This window comes from Pelodiscus sinensis, chromosome 20, assembly GCF_049634645.1.
Source record: "Pelodiscus sinensis isolate JC-2024 chromosome 20, ASM4963464v1, whole genome shotgun sequence".
NCBI lineage: Eukaryota > Metazoa > Chordata > Testudines > Trionychidae > Pelodiscus > Pelodiscus sinensis.
Window position 1 is genome coordinate 26,081,200 of NC_134730.1, and position 15,463 is coordinate 26,096,662.

General features: G+C 51.7%; 1 long non-coding RNA gene across 1 annotated transcript in view; it reads right to left on the reverse strand.

Annotated features, from left to right (window-relative positions):
• Positions 1-1,489: 1,489 nt before the first annotated feature.
• The window catches only part of LOC102460467 (uncharacterized), a 119,964-nt gene continuing 105,990 nt past the window's right edge, over positions 1,490-15,463 (reverse strand). The window contains exon 3 of the long non-coding RNA XR_331134.4: positions 1,490-2,987. This is a non-coding gene — a long non-coding RNA (uncharacterized LOC102460467). The remainder of the gene's footprint in view (positions 2,988-15,463) is intronic.

Consider the following 15,463-nt stretch of genomic DNA (forward strand, 5'->3'; position numbering starts at 1 on the left):
CTATGGTAATTAGTGATGTGAAGGATTAACTGGTTTCCTCACTCTTCCCAGGAGAGACTTACCGATTATGGTTAACCGAGGGGAAGAGGCGGGACCACTCCAGCCTACCCAATTTAATCGGTCAAATATAACATTTAACTGGTTAGACGGGATTCTACCTCCTCAATGGGAATGTAAATAAACAGTTAGGTCTCTGTAGCCTCATTAAAAAGAAAGTCACCGGGATTCACAGGTGTAACAAAGCAGATTTTGGCCCCCACAGCTCACGTTCAGAAGTGATTTTAAGTGGTGGTGAATATCACACCATTAGATGAGTATAGATGCCATTGTGGAGGCCGGCAGGTGGAACGGTAGCAAAAAAAGCAGCCAACAGGAGGTGTAAGTAAGAGATGTAGCATTATCTAACCACCTGTTAGCTGCCACCCCTACCATCTACATGTTTTGTTAGTCTACAAGTGCTACCAGACTATTAGTTGTTTTTTTAAATTTACTCTATATTTTTGTTAGTTTCTACGGTGCCCCAGGACCACTCGTTTTTAAAGTTACAGACTAACACGGAAAACCCCTCTGAGACATGGAAATCCAGGTTTGACTCACAGAAGGGAACCCTTTAATTTGCCTGGGGACTGTTCCTGCTGGTCACAGCTGCTGCAGAACACCAATCCACTGGGCTCCGCTCAACTCTTCATGCATCCAGGAGGAGAAATACCGGCAGACCTCTTCAAAAGCACTCCAGCAGCTGAACAGACCAATGGGCTATTCTTGCATTCAAGCCGTTTTAACTCTGCACTTACTCTTTGGATCCTCTGTGCACCGTGGAAGTACATTATTGCTTTAATGCAGCACTACACAACGGGATGGAAACAGTTTTAGGAGACAGTTTGCACACAGTTAAATTCTCCTTTACTTACACCAGTGTGGCTGTAACCATATCCACCAAGGAAATCTACTTCATGAGAGAGACCAACATTTGATCTACCTTTGGATCATTGGCGAACAGAAGGAAGAGAATATCCTTTTGATCACATCTATTCTGCACCACTCAGAATCCAGTTCTGCATCTGGGCATTTAGAGGGGCCATTTCACGTACCTATATGCCCACCAGTTAAACTGGGCTAATTAAAAAGGAGCCAGTTACAAGCTTGCTCCCTTCATTTTTCACCATGAGCCACACAGAACCATCACTGCAAAACCACAAGCCATTCAACCATCTTTTGATTCGGGGTTTCATCAACACTCACATTTCAGCCCAAGGGTACAGACTGGGTCAAAACCCCTTTTCAGCAATTCTGGGGCCAAGGGCCGCTTGCAGTAAAAAAACGACATGAAATCCAGTGAGTTTCTTCAAATCTGAACTGAAAACACAAAGCAGAGGCAGGAAGCCACAGCATACAGAAAACTATGCAAACTTTAACCACAAAGTGCTGCCAATCTCAAATCTAGACCCTTGGTAAAAAGAAGCATCATGGCACACGGAATACAAAGATATTAAACATACAGTCTTTATTCTAACTTGGCTTCTGTGAGAAAACAGTTCCCACAGAGAACTGAAGTCACATCGCCTCCATTTTGAAAAAGATTTTCAGTCTCCGTATTAGTTAGTGCTCCTGTTGCTGTGTAATTCCATAGAGCACTTCTGGTGCCTTGCATGAATATCGGGTAGGAGGGAGACAACACACACATTTGGGAGCTGAAAACCACACACGTTATTGGCACAATTGCCACGTAAGCCGGTTGTACATTGGTGCTCACACCATCAGGCGGTGACGTTTCAGACGGGTGTTCAGGTGGGAGTAGGACAGGACATCCAATTTCCACTCTGGCACATTCAGGTGCCGAGATGGTGGCCAGCACCCTGGCTTCCTTTGTATCCGACTCTCGCATTCTCCTGCTGCCTGACACCCCAGTGCTGAGGTCTCAGAGCTAAGGCACGAGGGACTGAGTAGCAAGAGAGGCAATTGATTTTTTTTTTTAAAGGAGACATTTAATAGATGCTGAAGGTGACATTTTCCCAGTTTGTTACTGGTGCCTTGATGCTCGCTCCCTGGAGTTACCGGTCTCCTGTGTTCCTTCATCTGGTCCCCCGCCCATTCTGGTTTAAAGATAGCTGCAATTAAGTGTCTCCGTGGACTTGCACTGAACTGAGGTATCCACACAACACGTCTTTTCTCTACACCACGAGAGGACCTGCATCTCAAGAGACTATCCCAGCAAACATCCCAACATGTTCTCATCACCATGCAGGTGCACACAGCTTGCTCCCTTCATTCAGCAAGTTGCACGTCAGCAGAGGTTTTCACCTTTGCTATTTTTGTGGCAAGGGGCTGCATCTACACTGGGTCATAAACCAGCCGTACGTAGAGGACCAAGATCCAAAGAAGTCAGAAGGGAGAAAGGAGAAAAAAAAATCTGTAGCTGTTTCCATGGAAAATAAGCAAACTGTGGGGCTCTTTCCAAAGAGCATGGAAATCAAGCCCCTGGTTGACTTGAAAGCATTTAGCCATTCACCCCACCATAGCCGGCCTGAAAGCCTCCTGGCCAAGAGAAGAATTTCCAGGTCTAAAGGCCCAGAATAGTGCATCTTGAAGGAGGTCAAGTCCCATCTCTGTATGGGATTCCCCAAGGTACGGTCAGAACCAGGAGGAAGCGGAGTAAAACAGAAAAAAAAAATGGGGCAAAGCATAGAAAGTGAACCACAGTAACTGCACTGTGAGGTAGTTTCCAGGTGGAGGGAGGCTCCTTTTAAGATCCCATCATAACCTCCAAAACCATCTAGACTCCTGTAGAAACCAGGCTGAACTCCTTTCACCCAACACCTCTACTTCAGGTCTTGCAGGTGAAGGGTTCCTCTTGTGCTTTCCCAGGATTCCACTTCCCAAAAGGTGGAACGAAACCTCTTTTACAGAGATGCTCCAGCAGCAAGTTGGTTTTCCCCTTTGCATACCTGGTCCACGTGCCCAGAAGTCTCCATCTCTCGCCACAGAACCTGCAAAGAGGGAAAAAAAAGAAAGCAAAGAGTTAATGAAACACTTGGGTTGTCAGGCTAGAAGATTCAAGACAAGAAGCAAGGGGCTTAAATTGCAGCAAGGGAGGTTTAGATTGGTTATTAGGAAAAGCTTCCTACCTGTCAGGTGGTTAAACACTGGAATAAATTGCCTAGGGGGGTTGTGGCATCTCCATCACTGGAGATATTTAAGAACAGGTTGGTCAGACACCTGTCAGGGATGATCCAAACGGTGCTTGGTCCTCCCATGAGGGCAGGGGACTGGATTTGACCTCTCATGGTCCCTTCTAGTCCTAGTATTCTAGATTCTAGGGTTCAGAACCTCCTCCGCTATTACGGAACCAAAGAGCGGGAAGGCTGGCGCAATGCAGGGAAGTGTAGACATCAACCTGACGGGTACCTTAAAAATGTTTGGGCCCATTTCCGTGCGGTGCTTCACACCCGTGGAGAGAAGCTGTGCACTCAATTCATACCAATGTCAAGAGCTCTCGGCACCTGGCACCAGCGAGCCCATAGGAGGTACAAATCCACACTGAAGTCCACAAAGACCACATCCTTGCGTGCTTCTTTTCCCGCCTTAGGGGGAAGCAGCAGGTACCGGGCACTGCTTTCCCAGCAGACGCAGGGCATCAGAAAGCCTGAATCCACTCTTTCCTTCCTGAGCGATACTGAGGGCAGCATACAGAGGGAGGAGGATCGAGGACAGGACGGAGAGAAGTAGCCGACCTTGCCAATCCGGGCTAGCACGGGGAATGCGTAGGTTGGGAGTGAAGCAGCTTTTGGGGGCAGACGATATCACCCTCTCCATGCAGCACCAAACACAAGCGGGGACCTGAGCTGGCAGCCCTCGAGGCCCCATGGAGTTATGAAAATGCTAACCCCCACCAAGAATTGCATCCAACGGGGCGTTCCCCACTTCATTATATTTTCTCCCCTTTACACAAGCTTGTGTCTATTAGTTTAGAGCAGGGGTTCCCAAACTTTTTGACACGGGGACCAGTAAATCCATTCATGAGCTTTCGGAGGACCGGTAACATTCATTTGCATATTTGCATATTCATTAAGCAAATGATGACTATTCAAATACGTTGTTTCTGGTCCTCCCAAAGCCCCCAGTGCCAGCTTTAGCAAAGCTCTTGATACGGTCACCCACCATATTCTTGCCAGTGAGTTAAGGGAATATGGATTGGATACCTGGACTGTAAGATGGATAGAAAGCTGGCTAGACCAAAGTTTCCCAAACTTTTTACTTTAGTTGGAACCTGGTTTTTTTGGTACTGTTTTTTGCAGCCCAAAAATATAAATGCATATAAAAAAAGAATTAAAAATGAATAAATTTTCAGTGTTTCACCAGGACCAGGGCTTGGGGGACCCAGCCCCACATGGGCACTCCAAGAGGCAGGAGCAGAAGCAGATTGGGGGTAGGGTATCTGGCTCAGAGGGAGGGTGCAAGGAGGGTTGCCAGGTGCCCAGTTTTGTACCGGACAGTCCGGTATTTGAAAGCTCTGTCCGGGAAACAAACTGAGAAAATACCGGACATAGAAAATGCCCGGTATTGTCTAATTAGGTAAGTTTTATTATTATTAGGAGTATCAGTTGTAGCTGCGAACTGCCTGGCTGGTAGATGTGCTAACGCTGCCTGAGTGTGTCTACCAGCCAGGCAGTTTGCAACTACTCGAGGGAAGGTTTGGGGGGGGGGGGGGTGGCAAATTGGAATCCCCGGGGCTGGACTCACTCGTGTGCCCGGGTCTGCATGTGCCTGGGTCAGTCCTGCTTCCCGCCAGCCGATTTGCTCCCTCCCACCCCTCCTCGCTCCCCCCTTCCCCTCCCCCCCGCTTCTCCTCCCAATCTCCCCTGGCCAGCCCCGCTGCTTCCGGCAGCTGATTCTCCCATTCTCCTCCTCACAATCTCCCCCGTCCAGCCCCCCATCCAACCCTGCTTCCTCCGCCCGCCCGCCCTGATCTCCTCCGGACAGCCCTGCTGCCGCCATCCCTGCTTCCCGGTGGCCAGTTTCCCTCCCACACACACACTTCCTCCCAGCGTACCCCACCCTGCTCCCCTCCTGGCAGCCACGCTGAGGCCTGGTATTTTTTCCCGTGGCCCGGTATCAGGCCCATAGTTTGGGAAACGCTGGTTTAGAGGAAGCTCTTTGGGGTCGGGACAAAGTCTTCCAAAAGGTCGGTACGGCATCAAGTACAAGGGATCAAGCCAGATCTGGGAACATCCCCGCATGACATCTGCTACAACAGCAGACCTTGGCTGGGGCAACAGTCCTTAGCAGGCTATTTGCCATGGACTATGATGGTATAACAGGCCCGATCCTGACAGCCTGTAGGCATTACCACAATACAACTCAACGTCAGGGCAGAGCAAGGCTACTGCTGTAGGTCCAGGCCCCAACCGACTGCCGCCTAGAAAGTTTATGCCTTCTGTACACCAGCTGAGCCAGACTGGATAAGCAGCAGCAATTCCAGCTTCCCCGACCCGGTTCAGTCAACGTGCCCCATCCCAAATCCCTCTAGGGCTACGTCTAGACTGCAGGCTTCTTTCGGAAGAAGCTTTTTTCGGACGAGATCTTCCAAAAATACTTTTTCCGAAAGAGAATGCCCACGCTGCAAAAGTGCATCGAAAAAGCGATCTGCTTTTTCTAAAGAGAGCATCCAGACTGAATGGACGCTCTCTCGCACGTAAGCTGTGATTGCTATGGACGGAATAGCCACCAGGGCACCTGCGCTTTTTCCTCCTCTTCCGAAAGAACTCCCTCTTCCTCCCCCACACACGCTCTTCCTCATAAAATGAGGATTACCTATCGTACAAACACCCCTGTTTTCGATTTTTTTGAGGAAGAACGCACTTGCAGTGTGGATGTAACTCAAGTTGTGTTGGAAAAACGGCCGTTTTTCTCACAAAACTCTGTAGTCTAGACATACCCTAGGGGGTAAAGGAAATCGCAGCCCACTCTCTGCTGAGATGACATGCCTAAGGGAAGCCCGCCAGGATGGAGGCTTGCGTGATGTAGACACATCTGCACTAGAAATTGGTCTGAGATCTCCTAGTTCATTCCCAGTAGGCTGCCAAAGAGTCGTGGGCAGATAGCTCCTTGCATTGGCCAGCTCAGTTATCATTCAGTGATAAGAGCAGAGGATGTGCTGACATCATTCCTGGGAAAAGCAAATGTACTCAGCTGGATCTCTGCAGGGAGCCAAGAAAGGACATCTGCTCCTACTTTCGGCTTCTATCATCTGAGCGTGTGATTAAGAGTCTGATCGACCAAACTCAATTTTGCTGGGCATGGCTCTGGATTGATCATATCGGAGTGCGTGATAGGGCTTGGAAGAATGCAAGGAGCGGGCAGAGGGGGGTTCAAACTTACAAAGGGGGGTGTCAAGGCCGATGAGGGGTGAGACCGTGAGGGTGAAGGTGGGCTGTATGGCACCATAGTTCACAAAACTGGGAGGGTGTTGGGGAAATTCAGGGAGGGTAAACACCCCCATGGGGGGGGAGGTGTAGGGAAATCCCTGGGGCAGAGGCTGATGAAAGGAAGTCAAAAAGCTCATTTCCAGACAACGAACAAAGCCCCATGGTTGGGAACACATAACAGATCGATCGTGGACTACTCCTTTGTGGATACTCAGTCCCCTCTTACCCATGGAACTGATGAAACATCACAAAGCCCGCAGGCAGATAATACGATAAGCCTATTTTGCCGGGGGGCGGGGGGGGCTGGAGAGGAGGAGGGGAAACTGAGGCACAGAGCAGTTAAGGTGGCTAAAATTAAATTGTCCCAGTACACTAGCCCTGACAGTAAGGAAAGGTGCCTTAAGACAGACACAGGAACAAAATGCTGGAGCCCTGACTGACCCCCACCCCCATACTCAGACTGAAGTGTAACTGAACCCCGGGAGCTGCGAATGGCTCTTTAATGCATCGCCTGCAGCTCTTTGCACGCGCATGTGATTCACTAACCACCAGTCTAAACCATCAACCAAGCCAGATGCTTTTACTAGGGATGTGAAAGGTTAATTGGTTCACCAGTAACCAGTGGGGGCTGGAGCAGCTGTCCACCTGGTACAGGTAAGGGGCTGCTCTTGTTCGGGGTAGCCCCCTCCATCCATGGTGGGCCTGGGCACCTCGCGAGGCAGGGGCTGCTCCCACAGAATAGCCTCGGTCCGCGAGGCGCCTGTGCCCTCCATGGACGGGGCTACTCTGGGAGCCAGCAGCCAGCCCCAACTTGGGGCTGGGAGCTACTCCAGACAGGCTGCAGCGGTCTCCAGCCTGGATCCTGCTTAGTTAACCGGTTCAAACGCTAGGGTAATCTAACCTTTAATCGGTTAACTGATTAACCAGGATTACCCCCTTCACTTTTACCAAGTTATTAGCCACCTGTAATTAATAAAATAATCATTCTAATGTCTGCCATTTTGCTATGAAAATAGACAACGAACGGACATCGCTGTTAACGCAGAGCACTAATCCGGCCAATCCACGGAGGTCTGAGTCTTGGTTTTAAGTTCACTTTGCTGCAACAAAATTGTACTTCAAGCCACGGATGATGTGGGCTTTGGCTGCTGCTGGTTGGCTTCCCCCGTGCTACTCTCGGTCCCCCTGGAGTCTCTATGGGTACGTCTAGACTACAAGCCTCTTTCGAAAGAGGCGTTTTTGAAAGAATCTGTCGAAAAAGCCTCTTTCGAAAGAGCGTCTAGACTGCAACCTCTTCTTTCGAAAAAGTGAGCTGCTTTTTTGAAAGAGAGCACCCAGGCAGTCTGGATGCTCTCTTTCGAAAAAGCCCTGTTCGCATTCAAGAACACCTTTTTTCGAAAGAGCACTTTCGAAAAAGGCGTTCTTCCTCGTGAAAAGAGGAGTACCGCCGTCGAAAGAAAAGCCGTGTTCTTTCGATTTAATTTCGAAAGAACGCGGCTGTAGTCTAGACGCAGGTGAAGTTTTTTCGAAAAAAGGCTACTTTTTTTCGAAAAACCCTGCAGTCTAGACACAGCCTGGGTGTTCAGCAGGTTAGGAATAAATGCAACTGTGCCCTAAGAAACTTCCCACACAACGACTAGCCAAACGGTGCCGTTCAAACCGGGCCTTCCTCCCTGTTGCCCAGCAACCCCATGCACTTGTCAGGGGATGATGAACAGGAACGGAAGGGCTGAGTGTGCCTGGGCGACCCCTGCAGTCGATCCGACGGTCCTGGTGGAGACAGGAGGAAGCCAGACTTAGGAATGGAGTCTTGAGAAAGGAAACTGGACAGGACTACTGTCCGTACAACCCACTTCCAAACTCAAGGAGTCATGGGAGCCGACATCAGACAGCCCAGCCCCTAGGGAGCACAACGTCCTCTGTGCTGCATCTGGAAAGTAGGAAGCCAATGGCCAAGTGACTGTAGTGCAGCCGTGTCCGTCCAGTGCAGAAGGGCAGTGGTCTGGGGAGGAAGCCCTCAGGCAGTCGGAGGCCCCAAACAGCGGACTGTTAGGCCCCATTCCTGGCGACACGTTCTGCCCCCATTTAACAGCATAAGGGAGAGGGAAGACCACCCCCCCGACGAGGCCTACGACTCCTATGGAGGCAGATCGTTAGCAAGAAACTTCTTCACTGAGCAGGACTGGTGGATTCTAGGCCCTGTTGCTATGGAGGCAGCTTTGGCGTCTCCTGTGAATTCCCTTGCAGGATGCCTGATTTTTCTTTTCCCCTCCTCCCCCAATCCCCATCCTTTTCCTGCCTCCAAAACTGGGGGGAGGGGGAGGAGCACGGATTGGTTATTTTTTTAAACCACCATCGACTCGAGATTGGGCTGGGGGGGGGGGGAGGAGAGCAAGGAGAAAGAAGAGCCCAACAGCCAGCGCTGTGAGATGAAGGGTACGGTCAAAGTGGATCACACCCCGCCCTTCCTTCTCCAGGGGTACATCTACACTTCGAGCTGGGCGTGCCATTCCTAGCCTGAGTGGACATCCACCTGGTCGCTCTAGCAGAACAACGTGGCTGCAGCCATACGAGAGGCAGGAGGGTGCGGCCTTTCCGAATACTCACCTAGCCAAGAGGTTAGGCAGCTAGCCCCTCCGTTGGGGGCTGTGCTCGATTTTTAGCAAGCTAGCTCGATGAGAGTTACTGCAGGCACGCCTCCTTGCGCTGGGAACGCCACGCCGTACGCCAGGTATAGACCCACCCTCAGAGGATTCCCCTCTCTTGGGCACCGTTTAAACACACAGTACCAGCAGCTTTTTTTTTTTTTTTTAAATAAAGAGTCACTTAGAGGGAACTGAATTTTGCGCCATAACCCTGTTCCATTTGACTTTATTTGGCCTCTGGAGGTTCCTGTCTTTTAAGGAATTTGATTTTTCTATTCTCTCTTATTTTCCCCCTTTGTGTAAAAAGCCCCCCAAAAATCCCAAACATGTTGCATCATTAACAGATATCCTAATGAGAGTACCATGTCTGGCTTCCCTTTACTGTTGACATCCGGTAACAGCATACAAGAGAGGGAGGACTCAGATGCTCTATTGCACCTCTCATACGGTGTTCCCTGTAAGTTGGGCATTCGTGCGGCCACTCAGAAGATATTCAAATGCCATCCAGCTGATTAGAAGAGCGCCCACAGCTGGCAGCCTGTGTTCTTATTGGTGGTGCACATTTGCACATGCTCCCATGCACATACATTTATTCCGCACATGGACGGAAAAAGTCCACACGTGGTTGGAGACGATTAGAGGGAACATTGCTCTTATACCTCTGGGAGCAGCGGAGAGTGAACGACATTCAGAGAAGATCGGTGCCTATATGGCAAGGTGCCATCTATCTCTGAAATGCCACAAGATGGTTCTTTACATACACCGCGAGGGAGACCCATTCCAGGCTGTTTGGTGAGGCGGGTTTGGGGGCAGCCCACCATGCAGCTCCTAAGAGTTTGCAAAACCCTGTGCACGAGGGTCTCCGGCGTTTGCAAATGTGTTAAAAAACAAAGCCTTTTAAGTGCTTCCAGATGTTGTGTTTGTGTTGTGGTGTTACCCTGGCCGATCCTCCAGAGGCCGATACGCAGCCCCCTCACTGCCGGGATGACATAGCCGCAGCCAAGGGGAACGGCCTGGAGGAGTGGAAGGGGTCAGAACCCTTCTCTTTTTCTCTCTCCCCAACTCAACCAGTTAACCCGGGCGCTGCTGGCAAACAGGCAGATCCCCCCCCAGAAACCCGGCATCACGTCCTTCCTTGCCTGGGACACCCCTGGCAATATGGTGAGGGAGGCAAACATCCCAGCTCCGGGTCATTAGCGTACGGTGAAGCCTTTAAAGCTTAACATTCACCAGGGATGGAACGAGGGAAGCGCAGAAGAGAGTAATTGTCTTCCATGGCGGCCAGGTGGGGGTTTTCTTCACTTCCAAATCAGCGGTGGGCAGCCTGCGGCCCCAAGGTCGCCTACGGCCCCTCAAGGTTTGACGGGTGGCCCGCAAGACAGCTTGTTTTCCTACCGATATTACTAACGGGATAGGCATGTGAAGTCAGGCACGGGCGGATCCCTGGGAGAGCCATGAGCTCTCTGCATCCAGTCCAAAGCACTGCTCTGGTTCCATCCGCACTCCCCCGCAAAACGACCCTATCCCGGACAGCCTCCTGGTTACAACAATCTTGAGGCCCACTGAGATGAAGGAGGGCCACTCACGTGGGCCATTCACGAGCCTGGGTTGCCCATCGCTGTACCAGATGGTGGAATTTAGTAGACTCCTAGAATCCCAGGGCTGGAAGAGACCTCAGGAGTCATCGAGTCCAGCCCCCTGCCCAAAGCAGGACCAACCCCAACTCAATCATCTCAGCCAGGGCATGGTCAAGCAGGGACTTCAACACCTCTAGGGATGGCGATTCCACCCTCTCCCTAGAGAACCCACCCCAGTGCTTCCCTATCCTCCTAGGGAAATAGTTTTTCCTCATATCCAACCTAGACCTCCCCCATTGTAACTTGCAACCATCGCTCCTGGTTCTGCCATCTGCCACCACTGAGAACAGCCTCTCTCCAGCCTCCTTGGAACCTCCCTTCAGGGAGTCGAAAGCTGCTCTCAAAGCCCCGCTTGCTCTTCCCTTCTACAGACTAAGCTCAAATCCCTCAGCCTCTCCTCGTAGGTCATGTGCTCCAGCCCCCCGCTAGACCCTCTCCGATGTGTCCACATCCTTTCTGTAATGGGAGCTCAGAATTGGACGCAATACTCCAGCTGTGGCCTCACCAGGGCCAAATAAAGGAGAATAATCACTTTCCTCGATCTGCTGGCAACGCTCCTCCTACTGCAGAACAGAGTTCAAATCCCGACAATCAGCACAAGCGCTGGTGAGTTTCAGACACATTGTGGGCCAGACTCAGGCCCAAGACTGGGATCACAGGGCCTGACGGACGTGCCAGGGCCAACCCGTGTGTGAGGGATCAGGACTGCAATGGGCAGGTGAATGCCTGGAGATGCAGGGGGAAGGGGCAAATGGGGACTGAGTTGCACTGGCAATGCTGGAGGAGAGAAAGATGCACACCCCATCTTCTGGCTGTTCCAAGGAGCGAAATTCAAACCCACAAAAATAAAATACATGGAGATATACCTCTCTCTCAGAACTAGAAGGGGCCTTGAGAGGTCAAGTCCCCTGCCCTCATAGCAGGACCAAGAACCACCCCTGACTGATTTGCCCCAGGTCCCTAAATGGCCCCCCCCGCAAGGATTGAACTCACAACCTTGGGTTTAACAGGCCAGTCAGCTATCCCTCCCTCTAGAGCACCTGCCTCCTGCAGCCAATCCAAACCCACGATGCTACTCAAAACCATCCCAGCTTCCCCATGGGCAGCAAAACCCACGGGGCGAGGAAACGATTTGCGCAGCTTTGGCCTCCCCCGGGCCAGACAGCCACAGAACGGAGATGGGAAAGTCCCACGGCGGCAGCATCTGCAGACAAAGCCGACAAGCCAAACGACGTTGCTTAACGAGCACTGGGCTGGCAGGCAGGGTCTCCCACCCGCAGGACTCTGGGAATCTTTGCCCAAGGCGGTGCGGTTACAATACGCTCCTTTTGAAGTTCCCTTGAGCGAGCGGCCTGGAAGGCAGCAATCGTAAAACACAGATGGCGCAACTGTGTGTGCAGGCGCGGATCGGTTATCTCAACCTCTCCCGGGGTGAGGCGGGGGAAGGAGGGTGAGCGCTACGCGGCTCATTTGAAAAAGGGCTTGCTGCAGGAGATCAAAGCCGGTTCCTGAAGGGCCGCGCCCAGACCTGGCCTCTGAGGAGCAGCATTGCTTCCATCGTACCTCGCAATGCAGGCTCAAACGTTGCTAGCAGAAGGGAAGGCGTTCTTCCAAATAGCAATGACGGCCCAAGTACAGCCAGGTCTCTGCTGCACCCAGCGGCACTTCCTCACCAGTAGACCTCCAAGTGGTGGAGGTCGGCAGCATGATTTCTATCTTCCAGATGGGGAAACTGAGGCACAGGAGGAACTGGGCTTGCCCAGAGAAAGATCCAGGGACAGAAGTTCTAACCTGGTCAACTACCACCATGCTGCCTCTTCCCCTTTTCATCAGATGGCTCTTCTGGCACTCAGACTCAGACTTTAAGGTCAGAAGGGACCATTATGATCATCTAGTCTGACCCCCTGCACAGTGCAGGCCACAGAATCTCACCCACCCCTCCTAGAATAATCCTCTCACCTATATCTCAGATATTGAAGCCTTCAAATACTTTGAAGACCACAAGATGCAGAGAATCCTCCAGCTGTGATCTGTGCCCCATGCCACAGAGGAAGGCGAAAAACCTCCAGGGTCTCTGCCAATCTACCGTGGAGGAAAATTCCTTCCTGACCCCAAATATGGCGATCAGCTAAACCCTGAGCATGCGGGCAAGACTCACCAGCCAGACACCCAGAAAGTTCGCTCTAGTAACTCCAATCATCCCTCCATTGACCTATTTCCCACTGATAATGAATGGTCAATTAGTTACCAAGATCACTCAAAGGTATAACCACATGGTAGTCCCCAACCTTGAAAGGGTGGGGCAGGTATTCTTGACACAGGTGCCTGTTGGGGGCAGGGCAGGGCAGGGTGGGGGGAAGGAGGAGAAAGATGCAGCCACTCTACCGGCTTCCAAAGCGGAGAGCAGAACTGGACTCCAGCTCCAATCTGATCCAGAGACCGAATGCCCCTGTGTAGACGAGATGTGACCCCAGCGTCCTGCCCATTTCATTGCTCGACCTTCCTCCCCCTCCCTGGAGCTTTTCATTAGGGCAGAATTTGAACCTGCGGGGGCTGGCTGAATGCCGGCGGGGGGGACTTGCATTCGGTTAGTGATGCAATTCCCCTGCGGTTGCCACTGGAGAAGTTCTACATCAGCAGTACCCCTTCCTCCTGCCCTCTGCTCCCATCCCCGCTGCATTTCAATGGGCAGGAAAAAGTTCCGACACAGGTGCTATAAAATGCTCGGGGATCCCCAGGCTGAAAGCTACACTGAGTGCAACACACATGCCACCCTCGGCCCCACCCCTTCTGCTCTCAGCCCCGCCCCTTCCAGGAGTGCAGCACCACCTCCCACACTTCATGTGGCTCACATGCACTATCCCCAAGCTACCCAAGGGCTGAGATCCTCGTGATGCCAGGAGGTCAAGTGACATGGCCAATAAGGCCCCACATGTAGCAGGGCAGCAAGGTCTCTACAGCCCATGGTTCCCCCTCTGACCAGTAGGAAACACTGCCTCCTTGGGGAATGAGGAGAAAGAAGCATGAACTGCTAAGGCCGAGGCTGCAGCTGGTCAGTGCCAGGCTCAGCAGCAGGACAGGAAGAACGCTATGTCCAGAGGAAACAGAAAAACAGAAAGAGGCAATCACCAGATAGCCGTAGGACGTGCCTGCCAATTTGTTTGCTTGAGGCGTTTCTGCTTCTCCCTCCGGCCCCTCAAACACAGAGCTTGGGACTGGCCGCGTCTCTTTTGGCAACGCCACCCTTTTCTAATGCATCAAGCTTCCCAGGGGAACTTTGTACCGGTGGACTGGCTCGGTGCAACAGCAAAGCCAAACAGGCGCGGAAATCATTCTGACAGTTTTGGCCTCCTGGCTCCTGCGGCACCCGTCCGAGCAGAGCGACTTCCCAGCCGCCTCTCGTCTCGCGGGCATTCTGCGTTTAGTCCCTCTCGCCCTCGGGCACTGGGAATTCTCTCCAGCAGATGTGCCGAATGATGTAACCTCCTCCACAGCGGTGGATCCTATTAGTGCAAGTTATTATTTCCAGCCCCTACAGAGCCCATCCAAGATCAGGGCCCCTTTACGCAAGGCGCTGTACGTAGGTAGAGTAAGAGACCATCTTTGCCCCAAAGAGCTTCCGATCTAACCAGACAAAGGAGGGCTGGTTCTCTCTGGCTTTACAGAGGAGGAGCAGATGAAATGACTTGTTCCAGCTCACACAGGGCATCTGTACTGGAACAGTGACATGAACCTAGAGCGCCCCAAGGCATGAACCATCCCCCAAGAAGCACCGATTAGCTGACAGAGGGCAAAAAGAGACCAATGGCGCTACAATTTACCCCTAGTAGAAGATTTGACCCCCCCCACCCGAGACTTATTTAGCCTAAACAAAAGCTCGTCTGCTTTCTATACCATCATCTCATGTCTCTTGCCCCCATTTCCTGTCCCTATGCAGGCTCCTGCAGGGCCAAGGCACAGGGAATATTTTGGGGAAGGGGAGAAGGGACGAGACTATTTTTAATTTGTTAAAAAATCCACAAGCAGTGAGACAGGCCCCCTCCTCTGGAGGGGGAGAAGATATAGAATGCATGGGTAGAACAAAACAAAAAACAGACAGTGGTTTGCACAGTCAGTGCCTTGACATACCAGACACCAGTTTGATTCTAGCCCTAAAGGAATTCATCGTTTTGGGATGCCGGTGTATTCACATGCTCCAACGTGCTTCACGGCCAGAGTGATCTTCAGTACGCCAAGGGCTGGATTGTAAAAGAAAGATCACCATGGAAAGGGATTTATTGTTGAAGGGAAAGACTAACCGAGATGCAGCAGACCTATGGCCGGCACATCAGCCCAGCTAGTTTGACAAGGCAGCTCTGGCCCAGCCATCGCTTCTCCTGGGAGACTTGTGTCTCGTCAACCACGCAGAGGAAGATCAGCGTGCTGTCCCAGGAACTGACTCCCAGAGTGGACTGCAGTCCATGCTTGCAATTAGGAATGAGAAAGCGTAATCTTGTATACCGTTAACCAATCAGCTCATCGGTTAACGTTCACGGTTACAAGCAGGCTCCTGGTACACGGGGAGCTTAAAAGCCGTCACCCCGCATGCACCAAATCCTGGGGAGCTGCCTGTCTCCCTGTGCTGCTGCCTCGGATACAGAGGCAGCAGCTGGCTCCCCACACGCATCCCACTGCCACCCCGTGTGTGACCGCTGACATTTTCAGCAGCTACCCGGTTACTTAATTACATGCATTTTAACACCCTGAGATGCAGTCG